The 21,272-nt window shown below is 40.7% G+C and overlaps 1 protein-coding gene across 1 annotated transcript in view; it reads right to left on the reverse strand.

Moving 5' to 3' along the window:
* LOC450461 (putative inactive neutral ceramidase B) overlaps positions 1-13,320 on the reverse strand; it is a 96,316-nt gene extending 82,996 nt beyond the window's left edge. The window contains exons 1-2 of the mRNA XM_054659598.2: positions 13,299-13,320; positions 11,223-12,811 (exon numbers count right to left, since the gene is read on the reverse strand). The gene's annotated coding sequence lies outside the window, so the exon portion shown is untranslated. The remainder of the gene's footprint in view (positions 1-11,222; positions 12,812-13,298) is intronic.
* Between the last annotated feature and the right edge of the window lie 7,952 nt (positions 13,321-21,272).

The raw sequence follows: 21,272 nt of genomic DNA on the forward strand, positions 1-21,272 counted from the left end.
AATTAATAGCTTACCAACCAAAAAAAGTCCAGGACCAGATGGATTCATAGCCGAATTCTACCAGAGGTACAAGGAGGAGCTGGTACCATTCCTTCTGAAACTATTCCAATCAATAGAAAAAGAGGGAATCCTCCCTAACTCATCTGATGATGCCAGCATCATCCTGATACCAAAGCCTAGCAGCAACATAACAAAAAAAGAGAATTTCAGACCAATATCCCTGATGAACATCGATGCAAAAATTCTCAATAAAATACTGGCAAACCGAATCCAGCAGCACATCAAAAAGCTTATGCACCATGATCAAGTGGGCTTCATCCCTAGGATGCAAGGCTGGTTCAACATATGCAAATCAATAAACGTAATCCAGCATATAAACAGAACCAAAGACAAAAACCACGTGATTATCTCAATAGACGCAGAAAAGGCCTTTGACAAAATTCAACAACCCTTCATGCTAAAAACTCTCAATAAATTAGGTATTGATGGGATGTATCTCAAAATAATAAGAGCTATCTATGACAAACCCACAGCTAATATCACAATGAATGGGCAAAAACTGGAAGCATTCCCTTTGAAAACTGGCACAAGACAGGGATGCCCTCTCTCACCACTCCTATTCAACATAGAGTTGGAAGTTCTGGCCAGGGCAATCAGGCAGGAGAAGGAAATAAAGGGTATTCAATTAGGAAAAGAGGAAGTCAAATTGTCCCTGTTTGCAGATGACATGATTGTACATCTAGAAAACCCCATCATCTCAGCCCAAAATCTCCTTAAGCTGATAGGCAACTTCAGCAAAGTCTCAGGATACAAAATCAATGTGCAAAAACCACAAGCATTCTTATACACCAATAACAGACAAACAGAGAGCCAAATCATGAGTGAATTTCCTTTCACAATTGCTTCAAAGAGAATAAAATACCTAGGAATCCAACTTACAAGGGATGTGAAGGACCTCTTCAAGGAGAACTACAAACCACTGCTAAATGAAATAAAAGAGGATACAAACAAATGGAAGAACATTCCATGCCCATGCGTAGGAAGAATCAACATTGTGAAAATGGCCATACTGCCCAAGGTAATTTATAGATTCAATGCCATCCCCATGAAGCTACCAATGACTTTCTTCACAGAATTGGAAAAAACTACTTTAAAGTTCATATGGAACCAAAAAAGAGCCCACATTGCCAAGTCAATCCTAAGCCAAAAGAACAAAGCTGGAGGCATCACACTACCTGACTTCAAACTATACTGCAAGGCTACAGTAACCAAAACAGCATGGTACTGGTACCAAAACAGAGATATAGATCAATGGAACAGAACAGAGCCCTCAAAAATAATGCCACATATCTACAACTATCTCATCTTTGACAAACCTGACAAAAACAAGAAATGGGGAAAGGATTCCCCATTTAATAAATGGTGCTGGGAAAACTGGCTAGCCATATGGAGAAAGCTGAAACTGGATCCCTTCCTTACACCTTATACAAAAATTAATTCAAGATGGATTAAAGACTTACATGTTAGACCTAAAACCGTAAAAACCCTAGAAGAAAACCTAGGCAATACCAGTCAGGACATAGGCATGGGCAAGGACTTCATGTCTAAAACACCAAAAGGAATGGCAACAGAAGCCAAAATTGACAAATGGGATCTAATTAAACTAAAGAGCTTCTGCACAGCAAGAGAAACTACCATCAGAGTGAACAGGCAACCTACAGAATGGGAGAAAATTTTTGCAATCTACTCATCTGACAAAGGGCTAATATCCAGAATCTACAATGAACTCAAACACATTTACAAGAAAAAAACAAACAACCCCATCAAATAGTGGGCAAAGGATATGAACAGACACTTCTCAAAAGAAGACATTTACGCAGCCAAAAAACACATGAACAAATGCTCATCATCAGTGGCCATCAGAGAAATGCAAATCAAAACCACAATGAGATACCATCTCATACCTGTTAGAATGGCAATCATTAAAAAATCAGGAAACCACAGGTGCTGGAGAGGATGTGGAGAAATAGGAACACTTTTACACTGTTGGTGGGACTGTAAACTAGTTCAACCATTGTGGAAGTCAGTGTGGCAATTCCTCAGGGATCCAGAACTAGAAATACCATTTGACCCAGCCATCCCATTACTGGGTATGTACCCAAAGGATTATTAATCATGCTGCTATAAAGAGACACGCACACATATGTTTATTGTGGCACTATTCACAATAGCAGAGACTTGGAACCAACACAAATGTCCAAAAATGATAGGCTGGATTAAGAAAATGTGGCACATATACACCATGGAATACTATGCAGCCATAAAAAATGATGAGTTCATGTCCTTTGTAGGGACATGGATGAAGCTGGAAACCATCATTCTCAGCAAACTATCCCAAGGACAAAAAACCAAACACCGCATGTTCTCACTCATAGGTGGGAATTGAACAATGAGAACACATGGACACAGGAAGGGGAATATCACACACCGGGGCCTGTTGTGGGTTGGTGGGGAGGGATAGCATTAGGAGATACACCTAATGTTAAATGACAAGTTATTGGGTGCAGCACACCAAAGTGGCACATGTATACATATGTAACAAACCCGCACGTTGGGCACATGTATCCTTAAACTTAAAGTATAATAAAAAAAAATTAAACATAAAAAAAAAAGAGGCACAGATGTGATGATCAATAACAATGGGTGTGGATGAGACAATAGGAACCCCTGCCAGACTGTCACAGTCAGAAAATATGTGCCCCATCTAAAGGGAACTGTCACTACTCATTGGTGCCATGAGAAAATACAGGCCCAATGTTGACGGATCCTCCCATTTCTTTTAATGACAAGTCAGTAATGCAGGCGTTTATCTCAAATTTCTTGATTTTCAAATGTCGGCCAACAATTCCTAAAAAAGAAACCCAAACATGTTTATCACTCTTCAGATCAACACTATGCAGGACAAAATGAACATAGGTTGTCCACAAGTTGCAACCTCTGATTTAATCCATTCTTTCATTCACAAATACTTTCCGAGCATCTGTGGAGTACAAGACACTGTGCTAGAACAAAAGGATACAATTCATAAGATGAAGTTCCTGCCCTAAAAATATTACAATCAAATGTCAAAATAGAGATGATGTCCAAGTAATTACAGTCTTGAACTGTGGGTACCTCTGGGGTATGTAAGAGGAAACCCTAACCCAGACTTGAAGAGGATCAGAAATAGCTTTGACAGGTGGAGATCAGAAAGGTAGCTGTTAACTTAGTGCAACTCTGGCTGCATAACAAACCAACCCAAAAGGTAATAGTTTAAAATAACAACAATGTGTTATCTCATAATCTTGTGCATTAACAATTTGGGCTGGGCCTGGCTAGATAGCTCTGACTTGAGACTTTCTAATCCATCAACCAACAGAGAGCTGTTGGGTTGGTTGTGTGGGGACTGTGGTTTGGGATAGCCTCAGCTTGGACCACTTGTCTCTCCTCCACATCATCTCTCATTCTCCAGCAGGCTAGCCCAGGTTTGTTCACATGGCAGCTGAACAAGCTTCCAAGAGAATGAGTGAAAACATGCAAGCCTTTTGATGCTGAGGCTCAGAACTGGCACAATGAACTTCCTCTGCATTCCCTGTTACCAAAATAAGCAAGTCCCAGAACCAGCCCAGATTCAAGGGGAGGGGAAATTGTCTCCACCTAGTGATGGGAAGTCACACTGAAAGGTGTGGTCACAGGGGTGGGTGAAGGACTGTGGCTATTTTGGTAATGTACTTCACCTGATAAGAAGGCACGATGTGCGCAAGACCTGAAGATTATTGAGACAGAACATGGAGTTTGGGACATTCCAAGTTGTTTAGGATGGCAGGAGCAGAGAAGGCAAAGGGGTTTGAGGGAAGGCATGACAAGCATGGTCAGAAGTCAGATCATAGAGGACCTACCATGTATGCAGCCCAGTGAAATAGAGAGTCTTGGGTTTTTTGTTTGTTTGTTTTGTTTTTATGGCTTTCTCGTAAAAAAAAAAAAAAAAGATTATTTTGCCTTGTCAATACAAGACAATAATTGCAAAATAAATACAATGTAAGCTTAAACATAGCATCCTAAATAAAATGTTCTGGGGACTCATAAAGAAGATATATCTTATCTAGTTTGAAAAATTACAGAAGTTGTCATTAAAATGTAGAATTCAAACTGAACTTTGAAGAACAAAAAGGATTTTGCCAGGCAGGGTTACAGAGGTGAGGCAAAAGATGAGCATCCACCAAAGTGCAAGAATGGGAAAACCCAGAACATATGGAATCGCAAGCATTGTGGCTTGACTAAGACGAGGGCAGCAGTTCTCAATCTTATTTTACATTAACCTCCTGAAAGATGATATTCATATGTAACTCTCCCACATTCATACCCTGAGTATGCCAGAGTTAAGACAGGCTATGGAGTTATGCACAATTGCCAGCAGTCGGACTATAATCCCACCCTCTCCCGCCCCATGGTCCATTGTGAGGCTGAGTCTGAGATCTACTAATGCAGGCTTTTGTAGGGGAGCCATGACGATTGCACCTGAAATAAGTTACGGACAGAGCCTGGAGGTGCTTAAATGCCAGGCTAAGGGATTTAATGTTAGTGAAGGCAGTTAAGAGTCCCTGAACATTTTTAAGCAGGACAGTACAAATAGAGCTGCGTTTTGCCAATATTCATCTGGCAGAAGTGGGTAAGTAGAGCAGGGAGAGTCTAAGAGAGGATGCTTCTTCCCTATCCCTGAGCCACCACAGGCATGATGAATCGATCGAGGGACTTATTTCTGAGAAGCCCAAGTAGATCCTCCAAATTCTTCTCAGCATAGTGTTCTAATGGCGGGGGAAGGGGTGGAGCTAAAAAGTCAATTGAAACCTAATGGACACCCTTGGACTGAAGACAGTCAGCTCTTTAAGAGGTGAGACATCATTTAGGTGGGAAGCAGAGCCAGGGCAGCGTTTGGAAGTGGAAGTGGAAGTGGAAATGAAAAGGAAGAATACTTTGAGAAGTGTTAGCAAAGTGTGTCTGTATGACTTGGCACTTGTTTCATGTTGGGGGGGGGTGAAGGGGAGGGGCAACTTAATATCATTCCAATTTTTTGAGCTTATGAGAGAATATGGAGCCATTACCTACAATAAGAAATGAGAAAACAAACTGATTAGGAAGGGAAGAAGAATATAGATGGAGTTTGAGTCTTTAGTATAAACTTCAGGCCTAAGATTATTAGAATGAAGGCTGAGGCTAAAGTTTGTAAGAATAAACACATAAACATGAATCTCATGAACACGGGATTTCCCCCAAGATACTCAGCAGCATTGAATGAATGCATAGGGGAGAGAAGTCAATTTCTTATTTCCCCTAAAAATACTACATTATCACTCAAGAGTCCTGGCAGAACCAAAAACAACTGGAAAGGAGAAAAAGTAAATGCAAAAGAGTTTTGGGGTTTTTTTTCTGCATAAGAGAGGAGTAGGAGAAATGGCTCCTGCATTGAACACTTGACCATGGCTGCACAAGTGGAAACCACAGCATCCTACCCCGTCTTTCAGCCTTTGCTCTGTGTCTGGAGTTTTGACATAATAGGACATGTGAAAGACTTGATCAAATTATGAAATGTATTGTTCTGCTACCTCCTGATAGAGATAGTTTGTCATGCAACAAAAGTGAGTGCCTATGTTCAGAGGAGGGGAGCTGAAGTTTGAGTCATTCCCCTTTCAAGGAGGCAATAAATAATTGTGGGTTTTGAGTATGGATTCTGGATTAAGATTTATTGAGTTCAAATCCCAGCACTACCCTAATATGAGGTTCACTTAATTTCTCTTTGCATCCATTCTTTCATCTGTAAAATGGGCCTAATAATAGTATCCATCTCTTAAGGTCATTGTGAGAAGTAAACAAGAAATACATATTAAGTTCACCCAATTATTAAATACAATTGTTTCATAATTACCTTTTTAGTATAGATGCTCTTATCAAGTGCTAATGAATAATTCTTATACATTAATATAATCCATGGAGAGTTCTCACATTTTCTAAAATGAAAATCCCTTTGGTTTAGGTTTAGCATGACTGGATGAGAATCTTTAAGGACCTGTACATGAATGAATGCTTCCTATAAAGAAAGCTCTTAGAGGCTTCCCCAATCTCTGAGAAGACATAAAGTGATCTTAGCCATAGAGTTCATCTGCTATGGGGTGCCAGTCATACCCTGTCTCCATGGATATGAGATTAGGAAGATGGATTTTGAAAAATGACCTTCCACATTGGGGTTTGGAGAACTTCTTGTTTCTACTTCCATTAACTCAGAAAAGGTAAAGGAGCTAAAAAGTATTCAAGTACTCTTCATTTCAGCTACAAAGATTTCCTTGTAAATTTTTCGTCCTTAGGGGAGACCCCATCTCTAAAATAATAATAATAATAATAAAAAATAAAAATAATTTAGCCAAGCATGGTGGTGCACGCCTGTGGTCCCAGCTACTAGGAAGGTTGAAGTGGGAGAATCTCTTTAGCCTGGGAGGTTGAGGCTAGAATGAGCCGTGACTGCACCACTGCACTCCAGCTTGGGCAAGAGAGCAAGACTCTGTCTCAATTAAAAAATGTAAATTAAAAAAAAACTCCCACTCTTATAGTAACATACAGATGGAATTATGTGACTGATTAAGCAGGATGAGAAGTTTGAGCACTTACGAAAGTGGTAGCCTTCCCTGGAAAGGTGACTTGCCCAGAATACTCCCCATTTGCAAACTCTTAAAGAGTTGTCTTGCTAACAAAAATTGATCTTGGATCTGTCATGATGTCCTATAACAATACAAAGCCATTTTTTCCTCCTAATTTCTTAAACCAGAACATCATGTCTTTATGAAAGAATTTCTGCAAAAATATTGGCAGTGGCGTGATGCTAAATGTTAACACCTGGCTCTTCAGGAATAAACGCTCTAATGTGTAACATTCACCCTCCTCTATGGTGTGAATACTCCTACCATAATTACTTTCAAACAATCAAATGACATTGCTGAAAGTGAAGCTGGGAAGGTCTGCACACAATTGGTTCTGACGAGCCAATATGAGCTGTCCCCAACACGCCATTGTCCCTGTACAAGCCACCTCTTAGGCCACCAATGAGGCATTTCTCAAGTCAACTTTCAGATGACAATGCCGCCCTCGGAGCTGGAAAAGCAATGGGGAGCAGGAATTGAGACTGGATTCTCCAGGTGGTGTCAAAACCATACCCACCCAGTGCAGACTGCTTTGTTTTGTATCATGAATAGGTTTTGAGGCTTTTCCTTATGTCAGCTGCTTTTCCCAGACCAGGCCAGTCTAAAAGAGCAATCAGGAAATGTGGGTAACAATAAAAACAATATTGAAAACAGTTCCAGGAGATTCTCTGAGACTTTCAGGGGTCTCTTTCCTGGCAGAGTCCCAAAAAGCTCATGTCACACTCCTGAGTGGACAATAAATTCTCCTTCCCAATCACCAGTGGCATTATCTGCACTGCCCTCTGGTGGCTTCCGTGGCTGCCATAATCTGGTGATGACTGAGCCCTGACCACCTTCTCTTCAAATGTCTTATTGTGGCTGAAGCTTTTCTCAGTAAGGTGTGTAGAGAAGCCTCACTGAATCATAGGTACAACCGTTATTGGACTCCACTTTTCTGAAGGAATTTGGGACAAATTCCCTCATACTGAATGGGAAGACAGTTGAGCAGCACAACTTAGAATTAAATTGGCTTTGAGTCACATAGTCCCTTGCTACAAGGAGCTCTGGGGTGTCAGAGTTCCCTTCTCGCTCAGATGATCCCTGACACTCAAATCTAGTGATATGGGGTGATTCCTGTTTTGGAGTCTTGATCCTGGAGAGGAGTAACTGGCCATCTCCAGGCTTCTATTTCCATTTTTTCATGGGTACCCATTTCACTCTGATGCTAGCAAAACTCCTAGTGCCTACCACAAGGGACAGTTCAGATTAGCTTGGTTCCTTTCCTCCCTCTCCATGATGTATTTGCACTGGAAATTAGATGTATCCTCCACTTTTCTCACCTACGTTGACTTGACCTTGCCTCTTAGCAGAGAAGCAGGTGCTTCTTTCTCTGAGGAGGACATTAAGAGACTGGCAAAGTGTCACTGCAGAGAGGCTCTGGAAAGGTGCCAATCTGGAAGAACTTCAGAGTCTGCTCCTGGCTGCTTTAACCAATGAGGCAAGATTTCCAGGTATCACCTCACGTCGCAGCTCTTTTCCTTTGTCAGCAGTGATAGGAATGGGGCTTGCCTTCCTCATCCTCCTACCAAGAATCTACTTCACAGGACTGTGGAGGCAACACAGAGAAGGAGTGTGTAATAGTGCTGTGTGAACTACAGAGTGCTCAAAAGATGTTATTTATTGGAATGATGATCCCGCAGGCAAAGTTAATTGCATAATCCATTTCTTCCTCTTAAGCTTTGTACACTCTCCTGTTTTGGTACTCAATATGTAATGAGTGTTTGTGTCTCCATTAGATGATTTGGGGTTAGAGTTCCATCCTATTCCTCTCTGTCCCCAACACCTATGCAGAGGTTGGCATCCAGGATCCCGATTCTACAAATGGATCAACTGAACCCCAAGAAAGTTCAAAGAGCTAAAAAGTTGCAGATATAGGATTTGAATTCACATCTCTTGACTCCAACTGCAGGGATCACATCACCCTGACATGTGATAGATTCTCAAAAAAAATGCCTAATGAATATATTTGTGAATAAACCTTCCTCTTCTTTAACCCTTGCCTTAGGATATCTGCTCTGGTATTGTACATTGAAAGAGCAATCAGGAATTGTGGGTAATAACAAAAACAACATTGAAAACAGTTCCAGGAGATCCTATCTTCACATAATTAGACAACTACTAAATACATCAAATAAATTAACCAGCTGGTTGACATATGAAGTGGTGTAGAGGCTGAACAAGGATACTACAGGAGCTTCAAGTTGTAGGGAAAAGTAGCAGGATGCAGGAGGCACAAAACCGGGAGTAGACTTGATGGCCATCTGAGGGCAGAAGCACTTGCTATAAGACAAGGGTCATCTCACCTCAAGGATAATGCACATCAGTGGCTTTTACGAGGTTTCACTTATGAAACCCCTAAAAGAATTTTTTAATATCATCTACTCCCTTGCACATTTTTTGGAAATGACATCTAAAACTCTTATAGGCTTAAATAGAACTTAGTTGCAAGACTTATATTATCTAATTTTCTGTATACCGTACACATATTTTAAATGTAGTTTGGCTAATACTTTGAACAGCAGAATCAACATATTAAATTTACAGAAAATATCCACCACAGATGCTAATTAGCCAAACCAACTTCATCATCAAATCAGGCAGTGCAATCAGAATTGTTGCTTAAAAAAAAAAAAGCCTGCAATTTTTACTTCCAATAAAGGCATTCATACATATACCCTGTCCCCATGATAACCTTCTCACTCCTCAACTATAATTCTAAGACAGTCAGAGACAAGGCACAGAGCCTTTGGCATGAGTTTGAAACCAGGACAAAATGAGATACGATCTGTTTCTTTTTGCTTTGCTCTTACTGAACCCTTCCTCTGAATCAATGTGTACTGAAATCATCCATTTGTGTGACACCAGGAGATCCCTATACTCCTTGGGACTGTCCCACAGTGAGATTCCAAGTGTGTGAGAAGTTCATCTTTATTTTCTGAAGCAGGAAAACTCAGATGAATTCCTGGGCAAAAAAAAAAAAAAAAAAAGTTTGGAAAAGAGTTCAAATGGAAGTTGAGGACCTGGACACTGATTCCCTCCAATGTTGACTATTCCCAGGGGCCCCTGAAAGTCTTCAGTCACCTTCACCTCTACCACTATACACAGTGTTTTCCAGATCCTGCTCTCATGCCCCAGTTCCCCTCTTTCCAGGACGCGGTAGTATCCTCAATCTGGCTTCATTGACCACCACTGAGGCACCTGCCCAAGTTGTTTTTTTTTTTTTTTTGGTTGCCAGCCCCCAGCTTTCAGAGCCCAGCCTCCAAATTCCTGGTTCTTGCTACCTTTCCTTCCTCTTGGCAATGCTCAGGGACAGCAATTTTAAAGAGGCATTAAACCGATTTGTACAAAAGTATTAATGACTAATAGCCTGCCCAAGTTTTAAGGTACTGTTTGCATCTTTCAAAAGAAACTTGTTTACCAAAGGAGCCTCCCATTGGTTGGAAATTCAGGATAATATAAGAGAAGCTGTGGGGGCTGGGGAGAAAATATTCTAGATGATTCCAAGACAGTTGAAGACCATCTTGAATGCTGTTCTGGGAAGCAGTCACTTGTTAGGTAGGATCTAAGCCTGACAAACAATATTCCATATTTTCAATCTGCAAGGGATGCTATTTCCTATAACTGGGAAAAAGTCCCCAGTGTCCTATAGTCAGTTGGTGGCTGATACTGCAGTGCTAGGATTGAGATAGAATGAGATCCAGACAAACTTTACTTAAGTCCCTGTATCCTTGGAAATTTTATCAAATCCAAGTCTTTTTGGGTAGTTCTAGTCTACTCTGAGTCTTAGATATTTTTAAATTCATAGAAAAGAAAAAGACATTCAAAGTGATGGGAAAGGCCAGTGAGTCAATCTCGGAGACTCATTAAAAGAACTGGGAATCTGAAGGTTATTTCAGGGCACACTGCATACACCTGAGGCCGAATTTGTCAGGTTGTAAGAAAGAAAATGACCATATTCAAGATGAAGTTTCTCTTATTCAGGCATATGGTAAATTTGGAGAAGTTTGTTCTCTAAGTCTAAGGATTTGATTCTTGCCTTCCAAAATGGCCTAGGAAGATGGATTTATGCCACTTAGCTTCACCAATTCAGTAAATAACTCTTCAAATGAAATCCATATCTCTGAATGTAAATATGAAGATTCACAGAAAGAACAGCAAAAAGATATCGTTTGAATTAGACTGTAACCATGACATTCAAATGACCTGACCACACAGCACTAGAATCCAGATAGAATTAAAGAAAATCTGCCATTGCAATCAGAAACATAAATGAATATGAGGAAACTACCCTTCCACTCCCCTGCTCCCAACTACTTATTTTCATGATAAACAGCAGGTTAATAAACATCTGTTCCTTCTCAGTGTCCAAGGGATCTTGTTTGCAAACATCAACCACAATTGCTTTGTTCTCTCAGGAGAAAACAAAACACTTTCAATCAAAGCAAAGCTACATACCCAGACCTGCTGCAGCAGCTGCTTGTTCAAAACCGCATGTCATTCCCCTGCAAGCCAGAGTGCTGGGACGCCTTGGTATCCTCTGCCCCTGCTCTTCTGAGCAGTGCTGCAGGTTAACTCTGGGAGGCTGGACACTCTAACCAGGGAAGCCCAAGCCTCGCCAGCTTAACTACTTATGTGCTGACTCATGCGCAGGGCAGGACACACCTCTGCTGAGCCTGCTGATGGACAAACCCCTGCACCATCCTTGGAAGGTCACACCTAGAGTTCTTCATTTTGCACCCTGAACAAACGTAACCTAGGAGATGGTCATTCATTTTTTCATACTGACCTGCTTGTCCTATTTGGTTTGGAAAATAAATATTTAATTCTTTCTCTACCCTATCAACTACATACCACTGAGAGGAGACTTTACGGGACAAATCAGCCCAGAGATGTAAGTTAAGACCACTTTGGATGGATGAGTTAAGCTCTGGGAGAGAAGATGCCCCCATTTTTCTAGAGGAATTACAAATATATGGAGGAAACTGATTGCACGTAATCACCTTGGTACTTTTAGGAAGCAAACGAGACCATGTTTACATTTTCCTGTTGTCCTTTCCAAGCAAAACCAAAAATCAACATTCTGCAGTATTGCCTTCATTTTAATCTACCTGGAAGTTGGTAGGGTTCCCAGGGGAAAAGTTCATTCTTCTAACCCTTTGGGCTCAGATTAGCAGGTATCAAAGGTAGGGAAAAGAAAGCAGAAGTTTTTAATGTTTGATTAGATCTTTGAAGTTTGCTTCATTCTACCCATGCCAACATGCAAGAGGCTCAGAAGCCTAGAATTCCTGAAGGAAAATGGTGCTGTTTTTCCAGTTATTGGTGGATCACTTAGAATAGCACTATAGAGGCAAAAAACTTGCCTCCCAGCCTAGAGCAAATATATAGTTTTCTTTAGGCAATGACAGAGTCCACCATGGGACTTGCATGGAAGTAGAAGTTGAGTGCAAGGCAGACAGGAGTGGTACAAGTGTTTGGTTAAAAAAAAAAACAAAACAGGAATTGTTGACGGCAAGCATGAAGTAGACATGCAGTCCTGTGGGCTTTGGAGTGAGAGAGTTACTGCAGAGGCTCTCGCTTCTTCCCACTGACTGGAGCTGCAGTGTTGCCAGCTGAGCTTCATTAGCTACTAATTGGGCTCCAAGGCCCTGGGGCTCCTTTATCTAAAGGTCAAGGGGCTACAGAAAAGGAAGCGAAAATCCACCTGTGCACAGAACACAACTTGTAAACTGATGTGTAATAATAGTAATAATAATCACAGTGATAACTATAACAGCAGACACAACGTTGAATGCTTACTGTATGCCAACAAATTGGCTGCTTTACTTACATTCTGTAGCAAGGACTGTTACCTCTTCAACAAAATCTGTTTTTCCTTCTCCTTCCCAGCCTGCCCTGCCATCAGGATAGCCATATAACTGAGATCTGGACGATGGAAAGTGAGGAAAATTGAAATGCGCTAATTCCATTCTTGGTCTATAAAATCATCCCCATGTGTGATCCTCCAGGTTCCAGGCACAGACTTGGAGGGACAGATCCACCATGACCTTGGAGATATGGGAGAAAGAAAATGAAAAGCCTCCATCAAAATGAATAACCACATGGAGGAGAGCTGCTGACCTTTGCAATTACTTTTAACTTATGGGGGGAAATGAATGCCAATCTAAAAATGTGCTTTTCAAAATTATTTTAGGGCCATGTAAGCAAAACAGTTTGGAGACCACTTGTATATAAAGACTAGAATCCTTAACTAGGTGTCTTAGTCCGTTTTCCATTGCTATAAAGGAATATCTGAGGCTGGGTAATTTACAAAGAAAAGAGGTTCATTTAGTTCAAGGTCCTGCAGGCTTTACAGGAAGCAGGGCACTAGGATCTGCTTTTGATGAGGCCTCAGGAAGCTTCCAGTCACGGCGGAAGGGGAAGCAGAGCTAATGTGTCACATGGTAAGAGAGGGAGCAAGAGACAGAGAGAGAGGAAAAGGATGTCATGTCCTTTTAAACACCCATGTAAATGGAGCGAAAACTCACTCATTACCGTGGAGGGCACCAAGCGATTCATGAGGAATCCGCCCCTTGACTCAGTCACCTCCCACAGGCCTCACCTCCAACAATGGGGATCAAATTTCAACATGAGATTTGGAGGGGACAAACATCCAAAAGATATCACCAGGTATTCATATTCACCCTAACCCAACCAAACCTTTTGCTTCATATTTGACTCTGACACCTCTCCTGGTCATTCTCTCATTCCAGACACACAAGTCTCTTTATGGTTCTTGTTTTCTTTTTTTCTCCTCTGCTGTCTCACCCCGACTGTAGTTCAGTGGCACAATCAGAATCCACTGTAACCTCGAACTCTTGGACTCAAGTCATCCTCCTGCCTCAGCCTCCCAATCTTTATGGTTCTTGAATGTATCCGTACTTTCCTGTCTCTGCTCTAACTTTTATTCTCCCCCTAAATACTTTGCCAACAACCCTCCTCTTAACTGAATCTTATCTTGATGCTGAGGCAGTCTGAAAAACACGGCTGCTAACCCTTTGACCCTCCATCTATCAAGAGGTGGGGCTCTGTGTCCTTTCCACTTCAATCTGAACAGGTTTGTGACTGTCAATACAGAATGTGAAAGTGATGTCATGTGACTCTTGAGGCTGGGTCACATATGGCCTTGCAGCTTCCTCCGTGTCCTGGAAAATTTACTATTAGAACTCTTCACCACTTAAGAACTCTAGAAATTCTGAAGCTCCCACACTGGAGAGACCACATAGCTTTGGTCACTGTTCCGGCTATGCTCATCCTTCCAGCTATCCTCACCAAGGTACCAGATATGTGAATGAAGCAGCAGTGGACCTTTCCAAACTGGTCCATCCACCAGCTGAATACCTTGGAGTGAACTCATCAATGCTACATCGAACAAAAGTGTCACTCAGCTGAGCTCTGCTCAGGTTCCTGACCTACAAAGCCATGAGCTATAATAAAAGGATTATTGTTTTAAGCCACTGTGTTTGAGGGAGTTTTTTTGTAGTAAGAGGTAACTAGAACACCCCTCCTTTAGGACCCAAGACAAGGGTTCATGTTTTGCAGAAGCATTTTCTGAACCACTTTCTGAGTTTTCCCATCCTTTAAATTCTGGTCTTGAATGATTTTTCTTAATATAAGGTGTTGTCCTATTCCACCTGGAGTCATGCTCCTTTTATTTCACCATCTCTGTTTTTAGCACCTTATATAATAGGCCTTTGATAAACATTTGTTGAGAAATAAGAACGGTATTCATATAACATGAGGCATATCTGTAACTGTAAGATGGAGAGGCAGAGGCTGGAAGAAGGTAGTGCTCACTAGCTGTCTTTTCTCTTTCCGGGAAACAGAATCTTGATTGTGATGGGCAGGTAGCATTTATCCAATCTGGTATTTATTCATGTATTTACTAAGTGCCTACTATTTGCCAGGCACTTTTTTTAGGCCACAGTGATAAGAGTAATGAACAAAACAATGTCCTTTTCATGGTGCTTCCATTCTAACTGGAGGGGGATAAACAAAAACTAAAACTAAGTATAATCTAGTATGTTATAAGTGCTAAGAAGATGAAAGCAAGACAATAGGTAGAAAAGTTGTTTTATGTAGCATAACCAGAGAGGTCCCCCTTATAAGGTGATATCTCAATAGACACCTGAAGGAATTGGGAAGAGAGTGTTAAGGCTTGGTTCTGCCTGGGGAAAAAGCATTCCAGGAAAAAGGAGTGGCAAGTGTAAATGTCCCCAGAGAAGACTGATGGACTGAAGGAACAGAAAATGGCTAGGGTGATTTGAGCAGAGGAAAAAATGAAGCAGCAGTAGCGTATGGGGTCAAAACTTGCAAGGTAGAGGTGCAGGGGTTGAAAGTCTGTAAAGACCTTAGAGAACAATGTGAGGACTAGATTTGCTCCCAATGAGATGGGAAATCATTACAGATTTTCAAGCAGGACAGTAGAATGATCTGGCTTTAGGAAACGTATTCTGTTATATGTCACCTAGATTCTGTGCAGATCACACAGTGCAGAGGGTCAAGGTTAGAAGCAATAAGTCTATTTTGGGGGCATTTGCAATATCTAAGCAAGAGACTTAGACTAGAGGGCTAGAAGTGGAGATGATGTGAAGTGTCACACCATGAATACATTTTGAAAGATTTCCTGTTGGTTTTAAAATATAAGAGAGAAATAGGGATCAAGAATAATTCCAAGGCTTTTTGGATTCTAGTACTGACAGAAGGGCATTGACATTTTCTAACATGGAGAAGAGTGTGACAGAAGTAAGTTTGGACAAAGAGAATCAAGCCTTGGGTATCTGCAAAATGGGATTTTTAACTCAAGACCTTATCAAAATGACTTACTACAATTGGTTGACAATAATCTAATATCTGTAAAGACCATAATAGACAAAGGTATTTCCCAAAAGGTGATAGGTTTTTAGGTAGTACAGAGTACACATTTTTTAATTATTACATATTGATTTCATTGTGAATTAGAAATATACAATATATAGAGTAGGGCTAAAGCAATTTTTAATGAAGTCATTTAAAGAAAAACATTAGTTAAATAATAGTACAAGTGGTAAATAGTTATGGGGAAAAATCATGTTAGTTGTACACTAATAGATATATTTTGGGAAATACTGAAATACAATTTAATATCCAATTAATTCAAGTATCTGTAAAGATCAGTCTCTGCCACTGAATCTTTTCTGATCCACTACAAATTCTTATTCGTCTTCAGTTGGCCACTCGCTGTCTATGACACCCCATCACCACCATTTTTTTTTCACATGAGGACTTCTCGGGGGCAGTGTGTCCTATACCAAAAGCCAAAAATAGCGTGTGTAGATTATTCCCACTCCATGTTTATATATGATTGCTCAAAGTTTGCTCTAATTGGAGTTCTTAGTGATTTGATTGATTTATAGACAAGAATTTGCTTTCCTCCAATAAATGCTGAACAAGGCCAGTTGCTGCCTTAACCCCTCTCTCCTTAGACAGCTCTAAAGGCTGCAGGCAGCTCTGTCTTCAAACTTTAGCAAGTGGCTCCATTTGGGTCTGCCCCTGTGCTGCCAGTGATTTTCAGTCTTTCAGTCTTTCAATCTTTCAGATGACTGTGGTTGGTAGGAAGAATCACCTCCTGCTTAGAGTGGAAACCAGAAAGAAACTATCCCATGAACCAGAACACGGTCCTTGCTACCTACTGCCCCCATAATACATTTAAGCCCTTTGCACTCAATCGCGAAAGACAACCCTATAAAGTAACTACTATTATTCTACTCATTTTACAAATAAAATAATATCTGAGGTTCAAATAGCTGAGTGTCCAAAGTCATTTGGCCAGCCTAAGTGACACAACTTATTCTCTGACCCCTTAGTTTTCCAACAGCTTCAGTGGGGACAATAAGCACTTTGCAGGGTTACTTTATCATAGTGGTCCTTCCTTCCCAACTTTCCTCACCCTGAATCCAGGAAAACTTGAGGAAAATTCAGAGATTACTATTTTAGCTAAGTATAGGGCTTTTCCCTTGCTGAATGAAGTGTGCAGACCTGTATTGACAGCGTGGCTAAACGACAGGTTTGGAGGACGGAGAGAAGCCAGGGGAGAGAAAGAATATTTGAGTAAGAGTGAGGGAGGTCTAATTTCATTTTTGTAGAAAATTGGGTTCATTTCCTCCTTAAATACTTGGTAGAATTCACTAGTGAACCCGTCCAAGCTTCTAATTTTTTTTTCTCATTTCTAATTTTTGTGACATGTGAGCTATAGTCCCACTTCCTCAAGGCCACCCTGGTGCGGGCAACATTGTATTTCTTCACCTGGAGGCCAGCTACTCAGGTATATTCAGTCTGTGAAAATTAATATCTATGTGCTTTTCTGTATATATGTAATACTTCAGTAAAATTTATAAAAACAATTTTACTCTATAAAATTAAGAAGGAAAAGGATCTCTGATTTAAACTGGCTTAAAAAATAAGGAAAATTGTTAACTCAAGAAACAGAAATTCCAAGGAGAACAGCCCCAGAGTTGGTTATTTCAGCACCCAATGATATCATTAAGGATCCAGGTCCTTTCCATGTGTTAGCCTTTCTCCAGAGCTACAAAAGTTCTATGTATTACATCTAGACACAACATTGCCCAGAGGAAGTGGATTTTCATCAGTAGGTATCTTTTCAAGAGCAAGAAAAATTTTTAGAAGCAGGTCTGGTAACTGCTTCTAAAATTAAATGTACATTTACCCTGTGACCTTTCAATCCCTCACCTGGGTATTTACGCATGAAAAATGAAAATGTATATACATACACATACATATATGTGTGAGCACACTCATGCACAGATACACACAAAACATATACAAAAATCTAAGCTACTTAATTCATAATATTCAAAACTTATAAACAGTCCAGATATCAATCTATTGAAGAGTAGATAAACAAACTGTGGTACATTCATTCAATGGAATACTGGTCCCTAATAAAAAAAGAATGAATTACTAAAATACAGCATCAATGAATCTAAAAAATATTATGCAGCATGTAAAGAAATCTGCCCACCCTCCCCTCCACACACACATATACACACACAGACACACATATATAAATACATGGTGGAAAAAAATCTATGGTAGAAAACTAGTGTAAATACAGTGAATATTTACCTAAGGGAGTGGAGGAGAAGAGGGCTGGCCAGGATTGAGTGAGAAGAGGTATAGGGAACTTTCTCCATATCTTGAGAAGTGTTTAAGTTACTTAGGCACATGCATTTGTCAAAACAGCAACTATACAGTTAAAATTTGTGCATTTCATTATCTATAAATTCTATGTCAAAAGAAAAATAGACCATGATCAAATTTTGAATTTCAGTTTACTATATGCATGGCAAAGGATTTAGGGAGAAGTGCACATGTATCTTCAGTTTACTTTGAAATGCATCCAAAAAAATACGATTAATTGATAGATGGATAAAGAGATAGAGAGTTTGATATGTGGTAAAGTAAGTAGAGTAAAATACTGGGAGAAACGAGGGGTAGTTAGATGGATTATCATTGTGAAATTCTGCTCCAAAGCAGAACAGAAACCAGCAGGCTTTGCTATTGAATTTGGCTGCCTTTCCTGCTCTGACCTCTTTTTAGCAGTGGGAAGATTGCCATCAATGCCTCATCATTTTTGTCAAACGAGAAAGGCTTGGATTTGGGCCCCCTTCATTTCCAACAAGAAAATAGATTTCCTAAGGCCTGGGTAAATTCATTGTTGTTACTGATTTTAATTGATGATTCAGCCCTGAACATCTTGAGAATTTAAGCCAGTGTTGATAGCCCAGATCTGCAGGAAGCCAAATTGCCCCAGTTCTCCATACTTGCAGTGTGTTAAAGTGACCTTTCAGATAGCTTCCCATCTAATTTGGGGGACTTTTTGTTTGAATTCACATTTAGTGAATGTTAATAGTGTGTGGGGGTTATGTGTGCTGAATACATTGACATTTTTCTCTCCTGGAGGAAGAATCATTTCCTCCCTTTCTTTCCATCCTCAACAAATTTTACTGTGTGTTCGATGCAATCGGAACAGAGATTGTGGGACAAGACCTTCTGGCTATTTCCCTATCTTCAGTTCCTCTGCCCTCCTGCAGTTGCATGCCTCTATGCTCAGAAACCAGGAGCCCCAGGGGAAACCTTGTTAGGCAGCCACTTGCCCATAGGGGTTCAGAGTGTCCACTGTAAGCTGCATGGGAAGGAAGAGCAAGTCCTGTCGAACAATCCCTCTGGTGTCAGCTCATGAGCACAGGAATGTGCACCCAGATCCTGCACAGAGACATTTCCAAAGGGGACATGTGCCAGCAGCACTAGTTGGACACAATTCCTTTTCAAGCTGTTTGCTGTACATGTTCATCCCTAGAGCCTATGGAGAAATGAGCTAGCAAATGCCTACAAATTCATCTCCTGGCCTCTGGTATGGAGCCCATGAGGCTCATGGAAGCAGCTGTAATGTTGCCTGCTAATGTTGCCTGCTGTGAAAAGGAAGTTGGTGCCATACCCTCACCTGTTACCCTCTGCTAGGGGAGCCTGTCACAGCCAAACGCCAGCCAGAGGTCAAAAGCCTCCCTTGGCCAATAAGGCGGGTAATGAACACACTTCCCATAGGCCTGACAATGACAGGACTTCGGCCAAACTCAGAGCCAGTGATTTTAGAGAAGCCTTCAAAACAAACACTTTAACAGCCAAATCATGCCTGTTCCAAAAATGATTTTTGTTTCTTAATTTTAGGTTTTTTCCCCCAAAAACATCCTTAAATAACAAGAAGCATTTCTACACATCCCCAGAGGGAAGCCAGATATGTGCCTTTTCATGGACACAGGCTCTTCATTAAAAAGAAAATGCATAAGAGGCAGTGTGCTTTGACTGAAACTTCTCCTCATGGTACTAAATACTACTAGAAGAAAGCAATTCAAACTCCACCAGTTCCTTCATGTGATGACACAGAGCTGGCAAGGGAAGCAGCCTTTAGGTGCCAATAAATCATGGTGGCCACATGTGTTTCTGCTTCATTGCTACCCTGTATGGGTACTCACCCTCCAAGATCCCATGCCATGCTATTTCAGAGTCCATCAATACTCCAGCAACCACTGTCCATGCACATCAGGCTTGCAGAATGCTAGAGCAATTATGTTACCAAAGGTTATAAGACGTAAATATGTTTGGACAGAAGTTCAAATAAAGGTTGAGTCTGGGCTTGCCCCAGTTTGCCAACCAAGTTGGCCTTGCTGTATCTGGGGCCCATCTTTCCATTAGCTGGGACTTCTTTCTTGGCTCCACAGGGGCCTCCTTTTCATTTCTCTCTTCCCCATTTTTCTCTCTATAAAAACAGTGGTCATTTACAGAGCATTTAGTCTGTACTCACAGGCCATGACTGCCCCACATTATGCTACAAGATAGATTTCTATCTATCTACAAGATAGATAACATTGTCCCTAATTTGTCAAGAAGAAAACTAAGGCTCTGAAAAGAAAATAGTCATTTTCTGTAGGGCACAATGCCTGTAAGTTAGTCATTTTCTGCAGGGCATAATGCCTGTAAACAATAGAGTTGGGATCTGAACACACAATTGAGTTCCCAGTCCACGCCCTCTTGGATACACCATACTTCCTCTATCTCCTTCTGTAGTTTCTTTTTTCCCCAGGGTAACTACTCTCATTCTTCATAACATGGTAGAGTATGTATATTCACTATCAAACCTTTATTCAGTGCCTCAAACACAAGTTAAACAGGAAGAAGGTGCCTAGCTCATTTCCCAAGCAGAAGTATTTTCTTTGAACTTGTTATTGCCCCTCTTATTCACTCCCCAAAGGCTTTGTGGATCCCCCAGACAAGTGGGTACCTGCACAATCCACTGTGGTCTGCAGAGTACATTTCATTCCCAAACAGCACAATGATAAATGGTAACACTGATTTTAAGGGTTTCTAGTTGTGATGGTGTAAACTAGAGCAGCTTCTAGGATCAGGAGGCCTCTAGGAGATTAGATAACTCTATTAATGATATGATATGTGCCCTTTCAGAAACTACTCTGAATGATATGTGCCCTTTCAGAAACTACTCTGAGTTTATACAGATGTCCGTCAGATTGTGATGGGATTATGTCCTGATAAACTCATAGTAAGTTGAAAATATTGCAAGTTGAAAATGCATTTAATATACCTAACCTCCTAAACATAGGTTAACCTAACCTCCTAAACATAGGTTAACCTAACCTCCTAAACATAGGTTAACCTAACCTACCTTAAACGTGCTCAGAACACTTACCTTAGCCTGAAGTTGGACAAAATAATCTAACCCAAAGCCTATTTTATAATAAAGTGTTGAACAGCTCATGTAATTGATTGACTACTGTACTGAAAGTGAAAAAGAGAATGGTTGTATGGGTACTTGAAGTGTGGTTTCTGTTGAACTCATATCACTTTCACATCATTGTAAAGTTGAAAAGTTGTACGTCAAACTATTGTTAAGTCGGG

The sequence above is a fragment of the Pan troglodytes genome, chromosome 8 (assembly GCF_028858775.2).
Source record: "Pan troglodytes isolate AG18354 chromosome 8, NHGRI_mPanTro3-v2.0_pri, whole genome shotgun sequence".
Classification (NCBI taxonomy): domain Eukaryota; kingdom Metazoa; phylum Chordata; class Mammalia; order Primates; family Hominidae; genus Pan; species Pan troglodytes.